The following is a 15,336-nucleotide window of genomic DNA, read 5'->3' on the forward strand; positions in this document are numbered from 1 at the left end:
AATGTAGTCAACTACAGTAATTGGAAAAGGAAGTGGCTAAAAAATGTCTTGGAATAGTAGTGTGTAAAGGTAGGATGAAGCAAACAGCTTGGTGGAATGACACAGTCAATGCAGCCTGTAAAAGGAAAAAGAAGGCGTATCAAAAATTTCTACATACTAGAACTCAGGTAGACAGAGAAAGTTATGTTGAAGAAAGAAACATAGCCAAACAGATAACTGCAGCATCCAAGAAGAAATCTTGGGAAGACTTTGGAAACAGCTTGGAGACTGGGTCAAGCTGCTGGAAAACCATTCTGGAGTGTAATTAGCAGTATTCGAAAGGGAGAGGTGAGAAGGAAATGACAAGTATTTTGGACAGGTCAGGAAAACTGCTGGTGAATCCTATTGATGCCTTGGGCAGATGGAGGGAACAGTTTGAAGAGTTGCTCAATGTAGGTGAAATTACGATCAGTAATGTTTCAGATTTCTGTGTACAATGGGATATGAATAATGATGGAAATAGGATCACATTTGAGGAAGTGGAGAAAATGGTCAATAGATTGAAGTGCAATAAAGTGGCTGGGGTGGATGAAATTAAGTCGAAACTCATCAAATACAGTGGCACGTCAAGTCTTAAATGGCTACACAGGATTATTGAAATGGCCTGGGAGTCGGGACAGGTTCCATCAGACTGGACGAAAGCAGTAATCACACCAATCTTTAAACATGGAAACAGAAAATATTGCAACAACTACAGAAGTATCTCTTTAATCAGCGTTGTGGGTACAATCTTCTCAGGTATTGTTGGAATAAAAGTGCGAGTATTAGTTGAGGACAAATTAGGTGAAAATCAGAGTATGTTTAGGCCTCTTACAGGTTGTCAGAAACAGATCTTTAGCTTACAGCAAATCATGGAGAAGTGTTACGAGTGGAACAGGGAAATGTATCTATGCTTTACAGATCTAGAAAAGGTATATGACCGGGTTCCTAGGAGGAAGTTATTGTCTGTTCTACGAGATTATGGTATAGGAGGCAAACTTTTCCAAGCAATTTACATAGATAGTCAAGCAGCAGTTAGAGTTGACGCTAAATTAAGTTCATGGTTCAGAGTAGTTTCAGGGGTAAGATAAGGCTGCAACCTGTCTCCACTGCTGTTCATATTATTTATGGATCATATGTTGAAAGCAATAGACTGGCTGGGTGAGGTTAAGATATGTGAACACAAAATAAGCAGTCTCGCATATGCGGATGACTTAGATGTGATGGCAGATTCGATTGAAAGTTTGCAAAGTAATATTTCAGAGCTAGATCACAAAAGTAAGGACTATGGTATGAAGATTAGCATCTCCAAAACGAAAATAATGTCAGTAGGACGGATTGAGTGCCAAATAGGAGGAACAAGGTTAGAACAGGTGGACGGTTTCAAGTACTTAGGATGCATATTCTCACAGGATGGCAACATAGTGAAAGAACTGGAAGCGAGGTGTAGCAAAGCTAATGCAGTGAGCGCTCAGCTACGATCTACTCTCTTCTGCAAGAAGGAAGTCAGTACCGAGACTAAGTTATCTGTGCACCGTTCAATCTTTCGACCAACTTTGTTGTACGGCAGCGAAAGCTGGGTGGATTCAGGTTACCTTATCAACAAGGTTGAGGTTACGGATGTGAAAGTAGCTAGGATGATTGTGGTACTAGTAGACGGGAACAATGGCAGGAGGGTGTCCACACTGAGGAAATCAAAGAAAAACTGGGAATAAATTCTATAGATGTAGCAGTCAGGCCGAACAGGCTTAGATGGTGGGGTCATGTTACACACATGGGAGAAGCAAGGTTACCCAAGAGACTCATGGGTTGAGCAGTAGAGGGTAGGAGGAGTCGGGGTAGCCCAAGGAGAAGGTACCTGGATTCGGTTAAGAATTATTTTGAAGTAATAGGTTTAACGTCAGAAGAAGCACCAATGGTAGCACTGAACAGGGGATCAAGGAGGAATTTTATAAGGGGGCTATGCTCCAGACTGAACGTTGAAAGACATAATCAGTCTTAAATGATGATGATGATGATTCGGTTGTGATTAGACGGTTCCAAAGTGATAATTAACATACTGCAAAACAGTAAAGTGGTTGCTCATGGAAGGTCGAAGATATTTAACGCCTAGCCCGCATCTCGGTTCCCACGCCTGGGTTCCCGGGTTCGATTCCCGGCGGGGTCAGGGATTTTCTCTGCCTCGTGATGGCTGGGTGTTGTGTGATGTCCTTAGGTTAGTTAGGTTTAAGTAGTTCTAAGTTCTAGGGGACTGATGACCATAGATGTTAAGTCCCATAGTGCTCAGAGCCATTTGAACCATATTTAACGCCAAGACCAAGGTATTTGTGGGTGGCATGTCCCGTCTGGCTCGGCGGAGACACCATCCGGAACGAAAGCGTGCTGTCTTGCGATTGCTTGCTGGTTTCTCTTCTCTGTAGGCATTCGATGGCCAAGTGGCCGATGTTCGGCAGATTCCGCCTTGAACAGAGCTTCCTGGGTTGTTCGGGAATCATCCATCTCGTGACGCGGAATGTGGCGTCTCATGTTGTCACAGTGACATTTATACTCTCTTATGGGCAGGCTCCTGAGCCTACCCTCTGTTTTATTCTGAGGCACGTATTGTCGATAAAGGCAGGTTTCCCTACATCTTCACGAGGCAAAAAGGCTGAAATGTAATTCATTTCCGCCTGAAAGCACCCTTAACGGTGTACTGCAATTTTATGGCCAGTTTGTAAACACTATTTTTGATTTCCCCATAAATAATTAAGAGGTAAGGAAGAGCCAGATTAATATCCTATTAGTCGTTCATATTTTACAATTTCCTACACCGCTACAGGTTAACTCTGGAAAAATTCTCTGAAGACGCGAGGGCCGATTTCCTTGTCTCTTTTTGTCCAGTTCAAGTACGCGATCAGTCATAACAACCTTGTCATCGACAATGGAACATCAAATTACCATATACTTCCTTTTTGATGATGCGTTACATTGCTATGTCGTTTTCAAAAATAGTCTACAGTAGTTCGGTTTATTACCTGCTATAATGCCGCAGTGTGCTTAAAATAATCTATGTCACACATCACTCACCTAAATAATAAATTACCTACAGAAACGTTCATTGAAATTTAAGAGATGAACAAAAGACTAATCATAAAGGAGAATATTTATTGAAGGCCGAATATGATAAATACTAAGACACTACCACTTGTGAAAAATTTGTACACTGCGCAGGAAGCATGTAAATGTATCATTTAAAGCAGAGGTTTGTGTTCTGGCTAGACGCCGAATATATTCATTAGCCGTCACAGCCGCAGGAGCTGCCAGAGAACTTCCAGAGCTGGAGATTGTCTTACGTGCGTCAGTAATGTCGCCAATTAACGCGGTGACCGGGGCCTCATAGCGGACGACAGTACAAAACATCACGTGAAGAACAACTGTACTGAAAGCTCCCTTCCACTCACTCCCATCCATGCGAACCGACCTCTCCTCTCCTCTTCTCGCTCCATCCTTAAGCCTGTCAACTAGATAGCGAAACACTTAGCAAAAACTCGTACGCAATATATTTATGCAAAAAGACGCCTGGACTGACAACAGACATGCAGCAAACTCTTTACAACATTACTCTTAAACTCAGGTGTTATACTTTCCCCGACATTCAGGCCATTATACTGTGTAGCGCACAGTCTAAAAGACACCCTTTTTTTGGGGGGGGGGGGTGGAGGAGGGAAAGGTTGTGCCTGCATTTCTTACCACACTCTTAAATGATGATCCCTTTGTACTTTCTAGAAAACCTAGGAAATCTGTACTATCCTTTACACGAAATTGATTCGCAGGCCCTTGAAAGGTCTAAAAAAAGAAAATTACAGAAAATTAACAAACACCCCCGCTAAAAGTTTTCCTACCATTGCCTTTTCGTTTTTCGCACTACATTACCTTTTCCCACATGTATAGTTTATCATCTCAAAACCCACACATCCTCATAAACCTAGAATACTTATTTGTCTGCATCTCCAACGAACTTCAACCCCAACACTCCGTCGTTTCCTTTTATGCTTGAGAACTCCAGTGTGACTTGTCTAGACATCACCTTCCATGTTTCTTCTACAAACTCTCAACATAAATATTTACATGGATACTCTGCAAATCATACTTAAGTCCCCGGCAGAGTGTTCATCGAATCACCTTTACAACAGTTCTCTCTTATTCCAATCTCGAACAGAGCGCAGAAAAAACGAACCGTATGTGTTTTCGTGCGAGCTCTATTTTCCCTTACTTTATTATGGCGATCGTTTCTCCCGATGTAAATCGGCGTCAACAGAATATTTTCGCATTATAAGGAGAAGTTGGTGATTGAAATTTCGTGAGAAGGCTCCGCCGCGACGAAAAAGTCTTTGCTGTAATGAAGTCCACTCTAAATCCTGTAGCACGTCAGTGACACTCTCCCCTAATCCCCTACTCCGCGAAAACGTTCCGCTCGTCTTTGAACTTTTTCGATGTACTCCGTCAATCCTATCTGGTAAGGATCCCACACCGCGCAGCAGTATTCTAAAAGAGGACGGTCAGGTGTAGTGTAGGTAGTCTCTTTAATAGATCTGTTACATTTTGTAAGTGTCCTGTCGAAAAACGCAGTCTTTGGGTAGCCTTCCCCATAACATTTTCTTTGTGTTCATTCCAAGTTAAATTGTTCGTAATTGTAGTTCGTGGGTATTTAGTTGAATACGACCTTTAGATTTGACTGATTTATCGTGCAACCAAATTTTCACGGATTCCTTTTAGCACTCATGTGGATGACCTCACATTTTTCATTATTTACGGTCAATTGACAAAATTCGCACCATTTAGATATCTTTTCTAAATCGTTTTGCAATTGGTTCGATCTTCTGATGAGTTTACTAGACGATAAATGACAGCATGATCTGCAAACAACCTAAGACGGCTGCTCAGATAGTCTCCTAAATTGTTTATAAAGATAAGGAACAGCAGAGGGAATATAACGCTACCTCGGAGAACGCTATTAATCTCTTCTGTTTTACTCTATGACTTTCCGTTACTACCAACTGTGAACTCTCTGACAGATAATCAAGAATGCAGTCACATAACTGCGGCGGTATTCCATAAGCAAGCAATTTCGTTACAAACCGCTTAGGTGGTACGGCGTCAAAATCTAGAAGTACGCAATCAATTTGAAGTGGCGAATCAATAGCAGCCAACAGTTCATACGAGTAAAGAGCTACTGTAGTTGTGTTTTATAACTACGATGTTTTCTAAATCCGTGTTGACCGTGTGTCAATGGACCATTCTCTTCAAGGTAATTCATAATGGTCGAACACAATACAGGGTGTATCAAAAAGAATCATCTGATTAAAAAAAAAAACATAACTAATGTGTTATTTGAGATATGTGCGCGGACAATGCACTATTGGAAAGAGAAAACTTGAGTTTGTCATGGTTCCCGCTAGGTAGCAACTATGCGCGCCCACTTCAGTTCTCGTAAAAATGGTGTCGGTACAACAAAGCGTTTTGTTCAAATGGTTCAAATGGGTCTGAGCACTATGCGACTTAACTTCTGAGGTCATCAGTTGCCTAGAACTTAGAACTAATTAAACCTAACTAACCTAAGGACAGCACACGCATCCATGCCCGAGGCAGGATTCGAACTTGCGACCGTAGCGGTCGCTCGGCTCCAGAGTGTAGCGCCTAGAACCGCACGGCCACAAAGCGTTTTGTCTTCTACGTTTTACGCAGTACGTCTCAGTAATAACTGTTCAGCGTGACTTTCGTACTAGGTATGGTGTGGATCTCCTACAGCACAGAATGTTAGCCGATGGCATGAACAATTCCGAGAATAGGTTGTTCGTGTAAAGCAAATCGCCGGGCCGTCCCCGAGTGACTGACACACGCGTCGTATGCATCCGCCGTAGTTTCAAAAGAAGGCCGCAGAAATCCGTTTGCCGTGCAGCTCGACAGCTCAACAAGCAACCGATGTCCGTCAGGCGTGTGGTGCGTCGACGGTTACACATGAAACCGTACAAAATTACGCTACTGCTAGATCTTCGTAAAGTGACAAACAACATCCTGTGGAGTTCTGTAGTTTCATTCTTGGAAGATGAAGGATGGCAGTTTTCTTCCACGCTTCGTGTTTAGTGACGAGGCAACATTCCATTTAAATAGAAAGGTGAACCGTCATAATGTGAGAACATGTGTGGGGTACGGAACAACCACATGAAGTTGTACAACATGAGAGGGACTCTCCAAAATTTAATGTGTTTTGTGTAGTTTCATAGGAAAAGGTGTATGATCCACTTTTCCTTGCCGAGAGAACACTCTTACAAGAAGCACATATCTCGATATGCTTGAGAACTATCTTTTCACACAGTTGGAGACATCGGACCTGATTATGTGATTATTTCTTGTGGGGGTTTATAAGAGGCTGTTTATGTGCCTTGTGGGGCAACGTATGGAAATAATTGTTAATTAATGTAAAGTAGAAAATATGCATTTCCCGGCCGATTAGCCACATATGTGTGACGGCGGGTGGAATTTATTTATTGTTGAATGTGAATGTGGAAGGTCTTTCCCAGCCGATGCACCATATGTGGGGCGGCGTATGGAAATAATCGTTAATGAATGTAATGTAGAAAAGATGCATTTCCCGGCCGATGTACCATATGTGGGGCGGCGAGTGGAAATTTGTTGTTATTATAAATGAATGTGGAATATCTTTCCCAACGATGCACCATATGTGGGGCGGCGGGTGGAAATTTTCTTGAATAATAAATGAATGTGGAATGTCTTTTTCAACGATGCACCATATGTGGGGCGGCGTATGGAAATTGATTGTTATTGAAATGTTCCTATGATTTATTTAATGCTGTTGTTTGCCGTTCTCAACACTGGCTCTCTAACTACAATATTGGCAAGCAGAAAGTGATTAACAAAAGGTGAAGCCTGTAATTAGGGTTCCTAGTGCCCACTTCATCTGAGAAATACGCTTATAGCTACAGCTTATAGCTCTGAGGAAATAGGATATTGCCTGGGATTCGTAATCAAAAACGATTCTTTCAAAAATGTTCACTATATTCTGAAAGTCACAGACCAAAAAGAATCTACACAATCCAACTACCAGAGCAGTTCAGAGTCTAGTGCGCTGATGCAACAATAACTGTTCAAATTAAATGCTTAAGTGAATGCTCCCCATAATTTGGTGATAATGTTCATCAAACGCCACGCTAAATAATGGTAAAATGTCTGTCCCGCGGCGGCACGTGAAAATACGACATACGCGAACTGAAGATAGATCATTAAAGTCATCCCAGAATTAACACTTCACTCGAAAACGATTTCACGGTTACGCGTATCCCGAGTAACTTATTACGGCATCCGAGGCTGTTTATAGCAATGATACCGACGCGACGCAACTCCCGGCACAGGTGGTGCGCTGATCAGCGTCTGGAGATAACTGGGGCCTTTTTTCCTCGCGCAGCGTTCTTATATATAAAGCCGCGGTGCGGACGGCTAAGGGAACGCCTGATTAAATCCGCTCTCCCGACTAGCCGCTGGGCTAATAATGCACCACTTTAAGTTATCAAATAAATCATTGCTTCCTTTGCTGATGGCCAATGAAGCTCTCAATTTAAATGTGCAATCAGCACACAGGCAAGTAATCATAATAAAAGTCTGACGTGGCTAAGTCCAATATTTTGAGCGAGAGAATTAATTTAATTACACTACACGCAGCAGACGAGCTCTGAACCTGCCTTTTGGAGATAGGCTATCGCTATAGTTTTATAGTTATTCAGTTGAAACATCCTAGCTTCATTTATTCATCTACTTAATCTATCTTGGTTCCTTAATTTTTAAGACAAAAACCAGAAAATCATGAATTTCAACTAAAATTTTAATTTGTGAGATCCAGAATACTGTTTCTACTAAATTATTATGCAAAAGGAATCTAAATATAAATTTTTAAGTTTCTAGCTCTTTTCTGTTGCGCCAATGATTTTTACAGAAAAACGTCCAAATCTCGAAAATGGTTAAAGCTATTGAACTGACATTCATTACATACTGATTTAGTATTACTCCTGACATGCTAGCAACGTTTCAGGTTATTTACCTGATTTTGAAACTATTGCGCAACATTTATGACGTCAGAGCTAGTTACAGCGGACTGGTGGCACACAATGGAAAGACTGCTGTGAATTTTTTACGGCGTGAGTAGGCTGCTTCCCTACAGCCTCCGTTACCAACAATAAATGAACTGCGACATCGCATAACAGCAGCTGTAAAAGCTGTAACTCAAGACATACTAGCTGCAGTGTGGGAACAAATTGAATACCACTTTGACATATGCCGTGCATCTCAAGGGGGGCGTATTGAACACGCATGAAAAGTATGGAAAAAAGCTTTTTGAGTTTACCGTTCATCAAAAACAAATTCATTGTATATGTTTCTCAGTTTCAGAAATATAGACGTGCCAAATCGGATGATTCTTTTTATACACCCTGTATACGTTTCAGAATCCTGCTGCATATCGACGTTAATGATATGGGCCTGTAATTTAGTAGATTACTCCTACTACCTTTCCTGAATATTGGTGTGACCTGTGCAACTTTCCAGCCTCTAGGTAAGGATCTTTTGTCCGGTGAGCCGTTGTATATGATTGTTACGTATGGAGCTAGTGTATCAGCATACTCTGAAAGGAGCCTAACTGGTATACAGACTGCACTGTAAGACTTGCTTTTGTTAACTGATTTCAGTTGCTTCTCTACTCAGAGGACCACTACTTCTAAGCTACTCATGTTGGCAGCTGTTCTTGATTCGAATTCTTGTATATTTACTTCATCTTCTTTGGTGAAGGAATTTCGGAAGACTGTTCAGTAACTGTGCTTTGTCATCACTGTCATCTATAGTATTTGCACTGCTATTGCGCAGAGAAGCATCGATTGTATCTTGCCGCAAGCATACTTTACATACGACCAAAATTTCTTTGGATTTTCTGCTAGGTTTCGAGACAGTTTCGTTGCGGAAAGTGTTATAAATATTTTGCATTGAAGGCCGCGGTAAATTCGGAGCTCTGTAAAAGATTGCGTTCGTTTAAATTTGGCATGCTTTTTTCGTTGTTTCTGCAACAGTCTTCTGACCAGTTTTGTGTACTGTGGGGGATCAGGTCCGTCGTTTCTAAATTTATTTGGTATAAATCTCTCAGTTGCTGTCGACACCACTTCAGTGAATTCAAGCCACATCTGATCTACATTTACATTGTTAATTTGGAAGGAGTGGAGATCGTCTCTCAGGAAGGCGTCAACTGAATTTTATCTGCTTTTTTGAATAGGTATATTTTTCGTTTATTTTTGAAGAATTTGAGTGTTACACTATTCAGTTTCGCTACGACAACCCTGTTTTCCCTAACACCTGTACCCATTTTGATGCTCGTTATTAGCTCAGGATTATTTGTTGCTAAGACATCACGTGTGTTTTCACAACCGTTTGCTATTCTCTTGGGCTCATGAACTAACAATACGAAATAATTTTCAGAGAATGCATATAACACAATTTCAGATAATGTTTTATGGGTACCTCCGAATTTAAACATGTATTTTCGTCAACATATCGAGGATAAATTAAAGTCACCACCAACTATGATTGTTTGAATCGGGTACGTTTTCAAAATTAAACTCAAGTTTTCTTTGAACCTTTCACCAATTGTATAATCTGAGTTGGGACGTAGGTAAAAGGATCAAATTTCCTTCAGTGTAATTTTTATCCTCTTTCTCACAAAGACTATAAAAACCATCTCTGAAATCTACTCACTCTATTAACCATAATGTACGCAGTCCATCCCACGTCAAATGAAGTTTCGTACTCTGTCCGTGCTTAAGTGGAAACCTACAGACCGAACTTTTACGTGTCATCAATCAGACGCTCCTCCCCTCCACCCTTCATCCAAACATACACACACACACACACACACACACACACACACACAAACACACACACTTGCACGCTCGCGCGTCCTTCGTCGTCAGTCATATAATATTCTTCTATACAGCCTCCAAAATCCCTTACCTGTCCGCAGTTCGTGGTCTTGCGATAGCGTTCTCGCTTCCCGCGCAAGGGGTCCCGGGTTCGATTCCCGGCGGGGTCAAGGATTTTCCCTGCCTCGAGATGAGCCGCCGGCACGTTAGCTCAGCGTAATAAAAAACTGAGTGAACAGATCAAGGAACAACATGAACTAGAGTCATCGGACGCCCGCCACTAACAAAGTAAACGAACAATAGAACGAAATGAGATTAAAAACAAAAAATGACTGGGTGTTGTTGTGTCGTCTTCATTATTCATCCCCATTACGGTCGGAGAAAGGCAACGGCAAACCACCTCCGCTAAAAATGACTGGGTGTTGTTGTGTCGTCTTCATTATTCATCCCCATTACGGTCGGAGAAAGGCAATGGCAAACCACCGCCGCTAGGACCTTTCCTGCTCGCTGGTGCGGGTCTCCTGCGATCGTTCCCTACGCTCCTCGGAGTATGGGACATCATCATCACAATTATCAGGAGGCCTGGCCAGCATGGTACCAGAGAGCCACAGAAGCTCACAAATCAGCAGCATCACGCCGGGCACCCCATCGTAACTATATTACTTTATAAAAGTTGGTTTGTGTGTGTGTGTGTATATAGTTTAATCAACGGGTGACGACTGGCAGGACAATACAGGGTATACAAATAACAAAGTAAAAATATTTTATCCGGCGTCTTTGGGAAGGAGAACTTTAACGATACCGATCTATGTATGTTCGCAGTTTGTAGTGTTCTCCTTTCGTGTGCTGTACTTGTAATTTGTTGCATAATGACGTTGGTCACTCCAAAACACGGAACTGTACAAGTTTGATGTTACGATTCGTTGACGTGGTCAGATGCTGTCTGAAATGCTGCACTGTGTATCTTATTCATGGCGGGTAAACGAAGTACGATGTGTACTGAATATAATAATGACAGAGCGATTGTATGTGATCAGGCTGAGCGGCGGCCGCTGTGTTATGCAATGGGTGTGAAGTACACAGCACTGAGCACCGCAGACAGACCAAAGGTGAGAGAGAGAGGAACGTTGTTCGCTGTATCACAGAACAGCAGATAGTATTACTTCACTGTGACTCACACTGAGGGGACAAGTTCCGAAGAGAATCGGAGGCGGCAAATGAAGTGATTACTCGCGAAATGAGACACCACAGCAACAGTACGACAGATGCATGCACGTGGCAGTGCCTGACCGTAAAACTGAACTTCTAGTGTTGGCACAACTTCGGAACACTTGTACAGGTGTGTCATCGTGTTTCCTCGCAGATAGGCTGTCTCTGCTGCGTCATGGACAGCTCGCATATATCCCAAAGCTCAGTATCCAACGTTAAATCAAAAACCATTCTGGATATAATGTGGTTACCAGTGCAGGAAGTGACACGTTAAATGGTAAAAAACAATACTTCCTGGCGCGTTAAATTTGGTAACACTTCCCTGACAACTGTTCAGAAAGGTGTACTCTATTCTCCATGCTTCGATTTTAATCGGTTTCCAGCAAAACTGAAAATCTAGTATTTATAACCCTAGATTTTCAAACTTAAGTTTGAAGTTTCCTTGTAGTACACTCCATTTATTCTGAGCAGGGCTTTTTCGCCATAGTTTAGAGCCTTTCAATGATCGAGGTATTTGTTTAAAATATTGCTAATCTCTTGTTTTCGTATTTTTAAATTTTTTTGTCAGCGGTCTGTCGATTATCTAGGCATTCGTTCCATGAATAACTTAGATTCACATAGATCCTATGGAACTAAGAAGAAATATAAATACCAATTAACTCTAACCTTAAACAATTGCGATTTCAAGTGAAATGCTTCTGAGATGAATGCCATGTGGCAGAGTGGATTAGACTGTCTCGTAACCGAAAGAGATCGGATGCAACGTTCTGGGTACCAATGGGTACTCTGCAGTTGCTAGCATGGAATATACCTTATCTTGCATTTCAACAGAGCCCTGTTCATCAGCATGCTGCGTGGATTGTACAACACTTCTCTTTGCGACAGCCATCAATCGGCCCGTTTAATTGGCATGCTTGTCATTGAACGTGTTTCAAATTACATGTTTCGCCAGCTCTGCACTTGTGCGCGTCCAGTACCCAACAAAGGTAAACTTCGGACGTTGATAGAAGCTACTTGAAATGCTATGGCTCAAGTACATGTTAAAAGCCTGAATCGACCATATGGCCTGCAGATGTGCTCTTATTGCATTGTGTGACTGCTCTATCAAACACTGAGTTTTGACTCATAACTACGTATTATAAATTAAAGACCCCCCCCCCCCCTTCCCCGCTTTCGTTTTTCTGTATGTGAAGGCTCTCTCAGGAACTATTGCACGGATTTTGGTTCCCAGTAATAAATACGAGACATGTCTAAAAAGTAAGCGCCGTTTTGGGAAAACTCTTAAAAACATTGTTTCAAACGAAAATTTATGTTTACAAGAAAGAGCATACCCTAAGAAAATTTTTCTACATAGTTGCTTCCATTGGTCAGACATTTGTCATAGTAGGTAACCAACATTTCAATGTCCTCTTCATAGGAAGATACCGCCAGTGAAGACAGCCAGCGCTGAACACCGTTTTTTGAGTTGTCATCGCTGTCAAAGAGTCTTCCTCCAAAATCGTACTTAAAGTTCAAGAACAAGTGGTGGTCAGAAGTGCGAGATCAGTGGTGCAACGGCACTGAATGCTCAGTCAAGGCAGTCATAACAATGCTAGACCCCATTCTGCTGGTGTCACACAAAACCTTATTCAGCACTTCGGTTGGGTGCAGTTCGATCACCCGCCGCACAGCCCCCAACTCGCACGTTCTGACCGCCACTTGTTCTTGAACTTGAAGCGTGATTTTGTGGGAAGGCGCTTTGACAGCGACGACGCTAAAAACCGTGTTCAGCTGTGGCTGTCTTCACTGGCGATATCTTTCTACGAAAGGAGCAAAGATAAGTTTTGTTTCCCACTACAACAAATGTCAGATCAATGGTGGCACTATAGTTTTAAGATATGCTCTTCCTTGTAAAAAAATAAATTTTGGTTTGAAAAAGTGTTTTTATGAGCTTTTTCCCACAACGGTACCTACTTGTCGGACTCGGGTCGTACACAGATTAAAAATGGCGGTTCGTGCATACAATTTGTAAATATATCGAGCAAACTGGCTGTGAACTCTGATGATTTTTGTCGATTAAACCGTGTCTTCCGGGAATATTCTGGCGTGCACTGCTTAAATCGTTTGTTATACTAAATTTTGGAGTTAACACTCAGTTAACGGACGTTGTTTTCCGAATTTTCATCGTAGCTCTATGCAGTAGCGTGTAAACAAAATAACCGCCACGCCAGAGATGTAGATAGTGCTACCTAAGCGAAGCCGGGGCGGGTAATGAATATCTGACACTTTATGTGCTACATTCGCAGTTGCAATGTGAACAACCGTCAGCTGTATAATGAAATGACGACAATGAAAATTTGTGGCGGCCCGGGATTCGAAACTAACATCCGGCTTATCGCGAGCGGTCGCCTTACCATTAGGCTATCCGTGCACGCTCCAAGGCCAGGCCCAAATTTCCGTTTGTCGTCAATCATGCGTCACAAGCTTCTCTCTTACATTCATTGCGTGCATTCCAGTACAGGGGAGACATTATAATTGAAAGTAGCTTCCCTGGTGTCGGCGAATAAATACAACATTACAGTGCCTGTGTTGTTCTCGAATATAGTCGGAGGACTAGAAATGAATATACTGAGTGTCACGTAAGACACACCAAGCACACCAAGAACTAACAAATAAACTGATCTCTATTACACGACCGAAAGTTCAGAAGTTCATGAAACTGTCCAGATCCTCTGAAAATCACACACACACACACACACACACACACACACACACAGTTTTTCTGAGCTGTTTAGTCAACTCTTTGAGGTGTTTTCGTGCGCTGGCAGTCCTGGAGCGAGTGTGCAATGGGCGTGGTGCAGAGGGCGGGACAGCTGGTCTGGCTGCGCCGGCGGCGGAGCGACCTGTGCGGAGGCCGTGGTCCGCCCACGCAGAGCGGGCGGCATCTCGTCCCGTCTGGAGCCAATCAATAAGAAGAGCCGACACTCACCTCTCGTCAACACGGCTCGAGGGCTCCGATGCCCCCGAGGCTGTTGCCCACAGCTCGAACCGAGCCCTCTAGCACCAAAGTCATCTGTTATTACTCTGCCTGAGCGCATTAGAACGACACTCCCCGTTACAAATCATCGTTTCTTTAACATTAGATACGGACAGTAAGGTTGCATAATCGGTGACATACCGAAAAAGTGTCCAGTGTTCGCCAGTGATAGTGGACAAGTGCTTTTTCTCCTGTGACTGTTGACAGCGCTTCAGTACCTGAGTAGTTTCCACTGCTCTTAAGGTTCAAAGTTTTTACGCAGCTGCGCTATTGTTTGTTTCTAACAACATGGAGATTACACCACAAGAGAAATCATATTATGTGTTAAAATCTGCGCGAGGTCAATCCATTGTTCAAGTGCAACGTGCATCCAGTGGCCGATTCAGCAGGAAGCCGCCTCTGCACAGGCAGATTTATGACTGGGACGCCCGAAATTCTTGGAAGTTGGTTGCGTATGGAATGGGAAGAGCACCAGTGGTCGGCCACGCAAGTGTGACGAAAATGTCGAGGCCACCAGAAATGCGTTCACATGAAGTTCTCCGAAGTTCACAAGACGGGTAGGCCAGAAACTTCAGCTTCCTCAAACAACGATGTGGCGTATTCCTAAACGACGCCTGCATATGAGATTTTGCAAGCATCAGTTACTGCACCAATTACGTCCCGGCAACCATAACAGAACTTACGTATTTAGCATTTCATCTGTCGGGTAAAGTAAACCGTCATATTGTAAGAATCTGGGGGCAACAAAATCCTGGCGTCGTCGAAGACGAAAGAGGCGCACTGAAAGTGAATGTGTTTTGTGCCGTTTCTGTTCACCAAGTTCATGGAACTTCCTTTTTTGCGGAGGAAACTGACAGGAATGTCAAACATGGGCATGCTACAAAATTCGTTTTTTACTAAACTTCACGAAGGTTCCAATAATTTCATTTTCATTCATGACGGCGCCCCACCTCATTTTGACCTTGATGTGCGGCGTTATCTCAACAATACCATCCCAAAACGTTAGGCTGGATGAGCTGTACACCAAGATTTTGCTCATTGCTTTTGGCCTACTGGGACACCAGACACGGGGTACATACAAGGCAGTCTGTGGCAGTTACTCTTCAAGAGCAGCTACTCAATTGCGAAATTGAACTGTTG

General features: G+C 42.7%; 1 protein-coding gene across 6 annotated transcripts in view; it reads right to left on the reverse strand.

Moving 5' to 3' along the window:
• Positions 1-15,336, reverse strand: part of LOC126360117 (long-chain fatty acid transport protein 1-like) — a 395,340-nt gene that overhangs the window by 95,350 nt on the left and 284,654 nt on the right. The window lies entirely within an intron of this gene.

Source organism: Schistocerca gregaria, chromosome 1, assembly GCF_023897955.1.
Source record: "Schistocerca gregaria isolate iqSchGreg1 chromosome 1, iqSchGreg1.2, whole genome shotgun sequence".
NCBI lineage: Eukaryota > Metazoa > Arthropoda > Insecta > Orthoptera > Acrididae > Schistocerca > Schistocerca gregaria.